Below are 11,992 nucleotides of genomic sequence, written 5' to 3'. Positions count from 1 at the left end.
GACCGAAAAGTTGAGCATCTGGAGCGCCAGATCGCGGCACTCCACAGCAAGAAGGCAAGACAGGAAGGGGACCTTGAGTTCACTACCAAGTCCCCCTTCTCCCGCCAGATCGAGGACGAGCCGGTTCCCGCGAGGTTCAAAATGCCTCAGGTGGAGCCCTACAGCGGAATCACCGACCCCCTTGACCACCTGGAGAGTTATCGGGCCCTCATGGCCCTACAAGGGTCCTCGGAGGCCATACTCTGCAAGGCCTTCCCAGCAACCCTCCGAGGGACCGCCCGGCTTTGGTTTTCCGGACTGAAGCCGAACACGGTGTCCTCTTTTGAGCAGCTCGGCAGGCAGTTCGCCACCAACTTTGCTGCCAGCCGGCGCCAGCGACGGACATCAGACTCTCTCCTGGACATCAAGCAGAAGGAGGGGGAGTCCCTCAAAGAGTACCTGGACCGCTTTACCGCCGCCACATGGGAGGTTCGCGAGCTAGACCAGTCGATAGCCATGTCGGCTTTGAAGACTGGGGTTCGCTCTTACCGATTCCTCTTCTCCATCGAGAAAAGCTTCCCGGCCGACTTCACCGAAATGCTGGCCTGAGCCCGGAAGTACGCCAAGGCCGAGGAGGCAGTCGCCTCCAGGCGGGGAGCAATTGAGCCCGCCTCGAAGAAACAGAAGAAACGCCGCGAGGAACGCGGCCGACAAAGAAGCCGGTCGCCCCGCAGAGAGAAAAATCTCCCCAGACTGAGGAGTCCGCCCCGTCAGCAGGGGCGACCTCAGCAGAGGACACCTCCTCGTCCGAGGTCTCCACCACGGCCCCGGATGTACCAGGCGAGGTACGAGAACTATACACCCGTTAATGCTCCCCGGGCCGAGATCCTGATGGAAATTGAGGGTCGGGACTTCTTCCGACCCCCGCCTCCTATGCGAGACACGGGATTCCCCCGAAATACCAGGAAGTATTGCCGCTTCCACCGAGACCGTGGGCACGACACGGAGGACTGCTTCCAACTCCGGGACGAGATAGAAGCGCTCATCCGACGGGGAGTACTCAACCGGTTCGTGAGGAATCGACCTGAGGAAAGAAGACCGGCGGAGAATGTCGCACCAACCGAAAATCCAGGCGACAACAGGCCCATCGCCGGCACCATCAACATGATCGGGCGGGCCTCGGCAGGAACGGCCGCCCAGGGAACACCCCCGAAGCGCCCACGTACCGATGAAGTCATCTCGTTCTCGGACGAGGACTTAGAAGGGGTCGAGACCCCTCACGATGACGCTGTGGTCATCTCAATGATTGTAAATAGGTTTGATGTAAAGCGTGTCCTAGTTGACAATGGAAGTTCAGCCAACATTTTGTACTACCACGCCTACCAAAAAATGGGGTTGACAGAAGGACATCTCCGGAGAATCAGTGCCCCGCTAGTCGGGTTTACCGGAGATGCGGTCTCGGTTGAAGGTGAGGCTAGCTTCCTTGTCACAGTTGGCCTCGCCCCCCGGGAGAGCACTGTGAGGATGGACTTCCTGGTGGTCCGTCTGCCCTCGGTCTACAACGCCATCCTTGGGCGCCCAGGGTTAAACACCCTTCGAGCCATGGTTTCAACTCGCCATTTACTCATGCGGTTCCCCACCGACCAAGGAGTAGGCGAGGTCCGCGGAGACCAACTGGTCGCCAAGCAATGCTACATGGCGGCCCACACAGTGAAACAACCAGCTGAGGCGCCAGACCGCCCGACGCGCCCTTCACTCCCCATAGAAACCCTCGATGCGAGGGACACCCCCTGGAAGAAGCAAGTAGAGCCCGGTGAGCTCCTTATTCAAATCCCACTACGAGAAAATTTTCCCGAGCTAACCGTGCAGGTCGGCTCCGGCCTCGGCGCCCATGAGAGGGATCGCCTCGTCAGCTTCCTGCGGGATAATGCCGATGTCTTCGCCTGGTCGCCCGCGGACGTGCCAGGAATTGACCCTGAGGTCATGGTCCACCGACTTCAGGTGAAACCAACCAGCAAGCCTGTAAAGCAGAAGAAAAGAGGCTCCGCCCCCGAGCGACAACGAGCTGCGGCCGAGGAGGTGGACAAACTCCTCGAAGCCGGCTTCATCCGGGAGGTCTCCTACCCGGACTGGCTCGCCAACATAGTCCTCGTAAAGAAGGCCAACGGAAAATGGCGTATGTGTGTGGACTACACCGACCTGAACAAGGCCTGCCCAAAAGACAGTTTTTCCCTCCCGAGCATCGACCAACTCGTCGACTCCACCTCGGGACACCAACTGCTAACTTTTATGGACGCCTTTTCAGGATACAATCAAATCCGAATGGCGCCAGAAGACGAGGAGAAGACGGCCTTCATCACCGACAAGGGCACCTACTGCTATAAGGTGATGCCCTTTGGCCTGAAAAACGCTGGGGCCACCTATCAGAGGCTGGTCAGCCAGATTTTTAAAGACCAGATCGGCCGGAACATGGAAGTCTACGTGGACGACATGTTGGTGAAGAGCCGAGCGGCGGAACACCACATAGCCGATCTCGACGAGACGTTCGCCAAGCTCAGAAAATATCAAATGAAACTCAATCCGGCGAAGTGCGCGTTTGGGGTCACCTCGGGCAAGTTCCTGGGTTTCATAGTGACCCAGCGCGGAATTGAGGCCAACCAGGAGAAAATCCGGGCACTGCAAGAGATGTCGCCTCTAAAGACAGTTAAGGAGGTGCAGCGGCTCGCGGGGCGGGTAGCCGCCCTGAGAAGGTTCGTCTCTCGGTCGGCCGAGCGTTGCCTCTCCTTCTTCAAGAGTCTTAAACGGCCGAAAGATTTCCGGTGGACAGAAGAATGCCAGCAGGCCTTTGAAGAGCTTCGGAGCCTTCTGGCTTCTCCCCCGCTGCTCACCAAGCCCCGGAAAGGCGAGGTCCTTTACTTATATCTGGCCGTCTCCCCAGCCGCAGTGAGCTCAGTTCTCATCCGGGAAGAGGACAAGCTCCAAAAGCCGGTCTATTACACCAGCCGGGTTCTCAGGGATGCCGAGACCCGATATTCTAAACTTGAGAAGACCATCTTCGCTCTCATCATCTCGGCTCGGAGACTCAGGCCTTACTTCCAAGCCCACACGATAGCTATATTGACCGACCAGCCCATGAAGCAAATATTGCAGAGGTCGGATCGTGCGGGGAGGGTCGCCAAATGGGCGGTCGAGCTCGGAGAATTCGACCTCGAATATCGGCCCAGGCCGGCTATCAAAGCTCAGATACTCGCCGACTTCATCGTGGAGTGCACCCTTCCGGACGACCCCGAGCTGCCATCTGAGTCCGTGGAGGAGACCCCGAAGCAGCCATGGGTCCTGCACTCGGATGGGTCTTCGACCCCGGGGGGCAGCGGGGCCGGACTTATCCTCACCAGTCCAGATGGAGTGGTGGCTGAGCAAGCTCTGCGCCTCGAGTTCCCGGCCTCGAACAATGAGGCCGAGTATGAGGCTCTCATCGCCGGGCTCAAGCTGGCGAGAGAACTAAAAGTGGGAGATCTGACGGCCTTCAGCGACTCCCAGCTGGTGGTGAACCAGGTCCAAGGAGATTTTGAAGCTAAAGGGCCATCCATGCAAAAGTATCTCCAAAAGGTGCGGGAACTCACATCTGCCCTGAATTCTTTTAATATTCGGTACATTCCCAGAGCGGAAAACCTCAGGGCAGACCAGCTATCCAAACTGGCCACCTCCCGCATGAGCGAGCTTCCCAAGGGAACAGCGCTCGAGTATCTTCAGACCCCCAGCACGGAGGAATCCGAGCCTACCATGTACGTCGACTCCGAGCCAAGTTGGATCGATGGGCTCATCTGCTACCTTCAGGACGGAACCCTACCTCATGACGAGACGGAGGCTCGTCGAATCAAGCGCCAGGCTCCCCGGTATGTCTTGTACGAGAATAAACTCTATCGACAATCATTTACTTCTCCCCTTCTCAGATGCCTCCGCCCCTCCGAGGCGGACTACGCCCTCCGAGAGGTCCATGAAGGGATCTGCGGAAATCACCTAGGGGGTCGAGCCTTGGCCCATAAGATCCTGCGGCAGGGATACTACTGGCCCACACTCCAGAAGGACGCAACAGATTTCGTCCGCAAGTGCGATCGGTGCCAACGAAACGCCAATATCCAGCGCCGACCTTCAGCCCTGCTGACCTCCATCATCGCCCCCTGGCCGTTTGCCCAATGGGGGATCGACATCCTGGGGCCCTTTTCCCTGGCCACCGGACAGAGAAAGTTCCTGGTCGTCTCCATCGACTACTTCACCAAATGGGTCGAGGCCGAACCCGTTGCCCGGATCACCGAGCAGAAGATGCGGGACTTCGTGTGGAAGTCCATAATCTGCAGATTCGGACTACCCCGTATCCTTATATCTGACAATGGTCGACAATTTGACAATGTTCATTTCAGGAAATTTTGCTCTGAACTCGGCATTGATCACCGTTTCACCTCGGTCGCTCACCCCTAGACAAACGGGGAAACTGAGGTAACTAACCGAACTATTTTGCAGGGACTTAAAGCTAGGCTTGATCGGTCCAAAGGACAGTGGGTCGAGGACTTGTACAATGTCCTTTGGGCGTACCGGACCACGTTCCGACTACCCACGGGAGAGACCCCCTTCAACCTAGCATACGGCACTGAGGCCGTCATCCCGTTGGAGATCGGCCTGCCTTCTCCCAGAGTAGAGCATTACGACCCCGACACCAACTCTTCCCAGCTAAGGAGCAACTTGGACCTTGTCGAAGAAACGAGAGAGATCGCCCGGGTTCGCATGGCGAGATACCAACAGCGAACGGCCCAATACTACAACTCCAGAGTCAAGCCCAAGCTCTTCAAAGTAGGGGACCTCGTCCTCAGGAGAGCCGAGGCTTCTCAACCGACCGAGCAAGGAAAGCTCGCCCCAAATTGGGAAGGGCCGTATCAAATCGCCCGGGTACAACGACCAGGGGCGTACAAATTGAAGTCCCTGGAGGGGACTCTGATCCCACGAAGCTGGAACTCCGAGAATCTACGGATGTATTACCAATGAAACCCTAAGGGGTTCAAAACAATCAGGACAATGGACTCAGCTCCTTTTTCTGCAAATATTTCTCTCACCTTGATAGCTGTAATCCTCTTTTAATATTGGGTCGTCTGTGATCCTCAGATTCTCCGGCCAAAATCGGGATGCCCCGAGGGTCGACCGTAGAGAATCAGACTCCCTCGACTTCGGGAGGTACCACAGGTCAGCAAAGCGTCCGCAGACCCGCCGACCTGACACAAGACCCCTCGACCAAGGTTGAGGTGCCCCGAGGTCCGACCACAGGGTCTCAAACTCCCTCGACCTCGCAAAGAGCTACAAATCAATAAAGTCTCCCCAAGCCCTCTCAACCTCGGCGGGTGCTGTCGGGTCCGTGAGAAGCCCGAGCCCCCTTAAAGTCAAAAATGACTCCGCAGGTCGACGAGGAAGGGAAGCAGCCTACTCCACCATGCGAAGCATAACTCTGAGAATGAAAGAGGTACATTCAACTGGACGCCCTCCTTGTCAAATTTTATTTACATATTACTGAGCGGAATCTTAATGTTGGAGCCTTATCTCGCCCCAAAGTCGGGCCTCTCTAACGGGTCGGCTTAGGATCGACCTCCTAATTACATTATGCATGCACCGTTCGTCAAGCCTCCGAAACTGGTACAGAGGATTTCATAAATCAGTGCCCAACTCGGCTCTTCGACGTAAGCTCCTACGTCCGGCTGAAAAAGTGGTCCCGGCCACGAATGTGCCAGCCAAACGCGGGTACCAAGGCAATCTCTGGAAACCCAGCCTTGCTTACCGAAGCCTCGGCAGAGTCCGAGAACAATAACTACGAAAATCGTCGGTAATAACCTGCCTATTGGCCCGCGCTCCCTCTGAGGGGTTTGGAGTTAAGTTCGGAGACCCGACTAAACTCCCCGATTAGCGGCACGCACAGACCTAGTCCGGTCTTAGTTAAAGGGCTAAGGCCCGACCTCGACGCCTTGGGACTCCCCTAAAGGCTAAACGCAATGACCTCCACGACTCCCAAATCCGAGCTATAGGACTTAGAGAAATTTTCTAAAAAAAACTCGAGACTCGGAGCTCCTCTTCGTCGGGATGACTGGAACCCGAGAAGGCTAAGACGTAGCCCGGGAAGAAGGACAACTTTGTTAAGCAGCCCGAAAATTAAAATGCAAAGCTAGGCCATCGAGGCGGTTCGCTAAGGCCCTGGCCTCGGTCATGACAACAGAGGGAAAGATGAACACGGAATGGCAAAAATACTTTTTCATTAACAAAGGGCCGGAAGGCCAATTACAAAATTGGAAGTCGGCCGCTCAAGGGCCGACCCCGGATACAATGAAAAAGAAAAGAAAAATATGCTAAGTCCTAAGCGGTGGGAGCCACATCCGGGGGGTCGTCCGGCACATTGATGACCTCAAGACCTTCCTCCGGAACAGGCTCGGGGTCGGGAGCAGGAGCTTCGGGCACCACCTCCGGGACAGCGTCCGTCTCGGCCACCAGAGCCACCTCCATGACACCGTCCGCCTCGGCTACCCCCGTCGAAGGCTCGGCGGGGTCTTGCTCATATATTCCCGCCTCGGATGTCAGGATGGTGGGAAGGGCTCGCACGTCGGACCCCCAGCCCCGGTCCTCCCTCGGACGGACCGTCGAGAAGTCGTACTGAGGGCAGTACAGGCGCACCTGCTCTCGGAAGTTCTCGAAGCCTCAAAGGAAACCGTCGACCGTCTCCTCCTCCAACATGTCGCGGAACTCTTGCGACTCTTTGAAGAGCTCCACGGCGTGCTCGGCTCGTTCGAGAGCCCTCCTCTCCCGGGCCTCAAGTTGCTCGAGTCGGAGGCGAAGGGCCCTCTCCTCATACTCGAGGGCCGCGACCCTGGCCTGGACCTCCCCCAAGCGCGCCTCCGTGCCGCGCATGGTTGCCTTGGTCATGGCGTGAGCCGCCTTCTCCTCCTCAAGCGCCCCCACCACGGCAAGACGCTCGGCCTCGGTGGCCGCCCACCGAGCCTCGGCAGCGGCCGACACCGCTTCTAGCTCGGCGATTCTTTTCTTGGCCGGCTCCAGCTGCTGGCCGAGCTGCCGAACTTCTTCCCGATACCCGTGGGCGAGGAACGCCATGGTGTCGAGCTCGAGAATATGCTGAAAAAAAAAAAAAAAAAAGAAGAAGCGAGGGTATTGTGAGTTGAAAGGCACGTATGCACGCTAATAACTCCGGAAAATTAAGAAGGGAACTTACCCGGGCCGTGCTGCAGTAAGCACTGCCGGCGACCTCCTCCAGCGAAATCCCCCGGAACACGGCCCGGTCCGCTGGAAGCACTGCACGCCGCAACATGGAGCGTGCGACCTCGGCGTCCTGAAAGGCCGAGCTCCCCTCAGGAATGGAAGAGTCCGGCTCAACCGACTCTTCTCGGAAAGCTCGGGAAGAACTCGGCACGATCGAACCCGAGGTCCCGGAGCCGCTCGCCTCGGGGCCTCGGGCAGGCCCGGGTCCTGGCTGCTGCGGCCGGACCACGGACGATTCCCCCCGCCGGGCAAGGGGGGCAGGGCAAGGAGGGGCCGATGGGCCCGCACTACTGACCACCCGCTCCCGCCTCGGGTCGGCCGCAGGGGCCCCCGCCTCGGGGCCACTCGTCCCGGCCGACGAGGAAGCGCCGTCTGTCCTCGCCCTCCTCCGAGGCTGGGGATTAGCCCCCCCGGCCTCGGCCTCCCGCCTCCTCAGGCGGAAAAAAAGCGACGTATTACTGGTCGGCATACGGGGAATATCTGAAATCAAAAATTTTGTTAAGTGTCAGGCCAGTGGCAGTAAAAGCGAAAGACAAAGAATGAAAATAACGTAGCCGCCCTTACTCTCGGGGCGCGCCGAGCTCAGACCCACGCTCGCCAGGGCGTCCTCCCGCAGGAGCTCGGTCAGGTCGTTGCCCCTCCCGAGGGCTCGCACAGAGTCTAGGATCCTCAGCTCCCTCCCCGTGGGCTCGGAGAGTCTGTTGAGGGCCTTCAGCCGTGGGTGTCCCCACCTCGGCTCAAACCCCCAAGGCGCCACAGACGCCAGAAAGAAAAACTTTCTCTTCCACTCGTGGATCGAGGAAGGGGCGCCCCGGAAGAGTGACATACCGCCCCGAAAGGCGAAGTACAACCACCCTACGTCCGCCGGGTTTTTCTTTAACAGAAAACACCGACGAAAAAGGCCTACCGAAATCGGGATCCCGTGCCCGAGGCACAGGGATAAAAACCCGATTATGGTCCTCCATGAGTTCGGAGCTAACTGCGCCGGGACGAGCTGGTACTCGGCCAGTAAGTCGCTCACGAACTCATGGGCAGGAAAACGCAGGCCCGCCCAAAGTGTCTCGCGGTAGACCGCGATCCGACCTGGGGGCGGCTGCGTCACCCTGTCTTCCGGCCCTGCGGTTTCAAGGCGAAACCCGGGCTGGAAGAAGAAGCGGGAGCGGATTAACTCCAGCTCCTCTCCCGACAGACTCGACCCAACCTCTTCGGGACTGGAACCCATTCTCACGGAAGAGTGGAGCGAAAATTAAGAGTAGAAAATGGAAGTTGACGAGGAGGAAAAAAGAGGAAACCCTAGTGAAAACAGGAAGAAAACCTACTGGACATTGCCGGAAATCGCTCCGGGCACCACCAGCAAGATTCAGCTGAGGGAGGAAGCAGGGGGGAAAGACGACGAAAATAAGAGGCAGCCAAGCAAGACCTTTAGGGCAGACTCGTGGGGTTTATATGGACCCCCCTGACGGCCCAGATCGACGGGGTCGGTTCTCATCCCCCCGACCGAGTTGCGCCACGTGTCGACCTCGGAAGCCGAGGCACCGTATTCACTCCGGTTTAATTAATCGGATACGAAATCGAAGCGTTGTCCCATCGGATCTCGGGGCCTCATCATGGGTCCACAGAATCAAATCGTCCTGAGGAACGAGCGGACGTAACCCCCGCTCCCCTCGTTTAATAAGATCTGGGACACGTGGAGCCCCGATGAGGCCTCTACTTCTTCGGAATTATGATCCAGTAACATGAAATCGAAAGCGTCCGACCTCGGGTCGCGCCAAACCCCGTAACGGCACACTCATTAATGAGCCAGAAGCGTCGATTACGGAATCGAGACATCGCCTCGACGAGCTCGAGGTCCCCCCTCATTAATCCGCCGTGAAATGATCCTGGCGATTCAAGAAGCATGATGATACGAGCCCCATCATTAGCTCACCGAATAAAGCAGCCTCGAGACGAGGGCGCATATCTCACCATGAAGACTCCGGAAAGCACAAGGGGGCGGGCGAGACCTTCCCCCCAACCTTAGTGACAGATTTTACTTCCCACGTCCGAGCCCCACAAGCCGCTCGAACTCGGAAGTCGGGGGTAGTGTTGGGGGGAATAAAGTTTCCCCCCAAATGACATAAATGCCCCAGAGAAGCCGTACAACCTCCGACCCCGGACAGCAGAAGTCGGCGTCCGACCTCGGAACGCTCGGCCACGAGACGACCGACCCCGAGACCTCCGACCTAAGAGAAACCCCGATGTCCGAGGACCGTACTCTAACATCCCTCCGGCATTTATTGCGCATGGCCGCTGTAATCTTCCGGCACACTCAACAATAAATGCGGATCTCCAGCTTACTCCACCATTAATGCGAATCTCCGGCTTACTCCACCATTAATGCGGATCTCCGGCTTACTCCATAATAAATGCGCGTGGCTCCTGACATCTACGGATCCCTAACTCTCCACGGCAAATCGACCCAGCAGGGTCTAGTCGACTATGATAAGTCTCTGATCTCGGCCATACCGCCAACATCAGTGCAATGATTCGCCTGACCGAGCACCGACCTGAACAACATGCCGAGCCATACTACGGCCTCTCCCTGTTACATCACAGGTAAACCGACCCCCGCATATAAAAGGGAGCCTTGGCCTCTCAAGGGGGGGAACATTGGTACCCCAAGAATTCACTGTTTATCTTCCTTCTCCATACTATTTGCCCCCCTCACTGACTTGACCGTCGGAGGGCCGGCGCCGGAAAACCCGGCCACCGGTTCGTGTGCAGGCACCCAGACAGAGGACGCCGCCCGCCGACGGACCACCGCCCCGCCGTGAGAACTCACATCCGCTCCCTCTCTTCGACCGAAGATTGCCCCCGGGTCCAATTTCCAGCAACAGTTGGCGCTAGAGGAAGGGCCTCGGCCCTCCGCCTATCCAGCAAGGAGCCGACCCGGGCACAGGACCTCCCCGCTGGGGGGGCTGTGTTACGGGGGGTTCCCCGAATTTAGTCCCACATCGGCTAATCAGCGGGAAGGTCTGTGCCATATAATGGGGGGCTCAATCACCCTTCCCTTAGGAGGCGCCTTTTGTGGGGCAAAACCGTGAGGCGCCGTGAGGAGGGCTCCGGGTACGCTCGACCCCCAAATCGGACCCAAAGCGGACAATACCTTCTGAGGGACACTCTCTCTTCCCCTGCTCGGCTGGTGTGTGGGCTCTGCTGGTGACGGGGTGCAAATCCCGCATCAATTGGATTGGCCGAAACCATTACAATGGCCATTATAATAGTTATAATGTCGTTATTTAAAACTATGGCTCTAATCCCTAAGGTCAGAGACTTCGTTATAAGCTCCTAGCCAAGCTCCTTATCCCTCCTTTAAAAGCTGGTGCTGCATTTCTTATTGGACCTGATCAAGCTGCCTTTGTTACTGATAGAAATCTTACCAAATCATCATTATGATTAAATTTGACATGGAAAAGGCATATAAAATCTTATTTTTCCTCAGCTTCCTTTTTGTCCCTCACTTAATGTTGGAGCCCTCCGGCGTAGTTCAATAGTATTAGGGGATTAGATAGAGGCTTTCACTTTCCCCTTCCATTTTCATATTGTGCTCTCAAAGTCTATTGGCTAAGCTAAATTACAAGGTCAGCAATGGCTTATCCATGATAATCTTTTTCAACATGGCCAAGATCAGCAGTTTCATTTGCTTCATGTAGAAGACCTTCTTCTGTTTACCAAGATCACACTTGTTAATATTTTCGAAATAGAAATGTTCCATAGCTACTAATCAGAGGATTAACAATGACAAATCTTGCATGTACTCCCCTTCTTGGATGGACTCTAGATGGAAAAGGCTCATCATTAGGATTGCAGTGGGATACTTGGTCTTCTAATTATTTGTTGAAATTAGTAAAGTTGATGTTTTGGAATAGTCTGGATTATGGTATGTCGTACTGGCCTAAACTAGATGGTACGGGGCATACCAAACCGGTTCGATACTGGTACCTAATATGGGTAGTATACGGATATTCGGTATGCCAAAAAAATTTCGTATGTACCGACATTGTACTAGCGTGGCACCGGCAAACCTTGGTCTAGATACATATTAATTTAAATTCATACAAGGATCATTAATATATTCATGTACTTATCTATCTTTACATCTTTCTGTAATGTATGTTCATTTTCCTATGCAGTCTTAATTAGATGCAATTAATATGAATATATATATTAGAAGTCTCCATAAAGTCTATAAAATACTTTTCTACTGTTGTATTTGGCAACATAACTACAAGTTGATTGTTCTCGGTCTCTGTATTGAGTTGCTTCAATTAATTTCATACATTCATCTTTGGAGTTCTTTGTACATGGCTTGCTTCTTCTTCTTTTTTTTCACATTGTGGTTGGAGATCTTGGCAATAACTGTTGCTGTTAAGAGGCTCTCCACGCCTGCCAATGATTTTCTTATTCAAAGGGTTAAAAAGAAACTTGAGTTGGTTCCTCTCCCACGCCTGCCAAGTCATCCTAACTAATTATATCATCAATGCAATGCCATACTGGATAGGGCTTGCAGAATTCATCTTCCTTGGTACGAATTCACCATTAGATTGCACAATTTCCTTAAATATATGTACTGCAAGTTTTTTTTAATAGCCGCTGGGGGCCGACGCATGCCAAGGCTCACCGTTGTTGGGCAGAAATGCGGGCTGCTTGGAAGGGCTTATCCTTCGCA

The sequence above is a fragment of the Phoenix dactylifera genome, chromosome 8 (genome assembly GCF_009389715.1).
Source record: "Phoenix dactylifera cultivar Barhee BC4 chromosome 8, palm_55x_up_171113_PBpolish2nd_filt_p, whole genome shotgun sequence".
NCBI classification, from domain to species: Eukaryota; Viridiplantae; Streptophyta; class Magnoliopsida; order Arecales; family Arecaceae; genus Phoenix; species Phoenix dactylifera.
The sequence above is the reverse complement of the archived record's forward strand: the minus strand, read 5'-3'. Positions refer to the sequence as shown.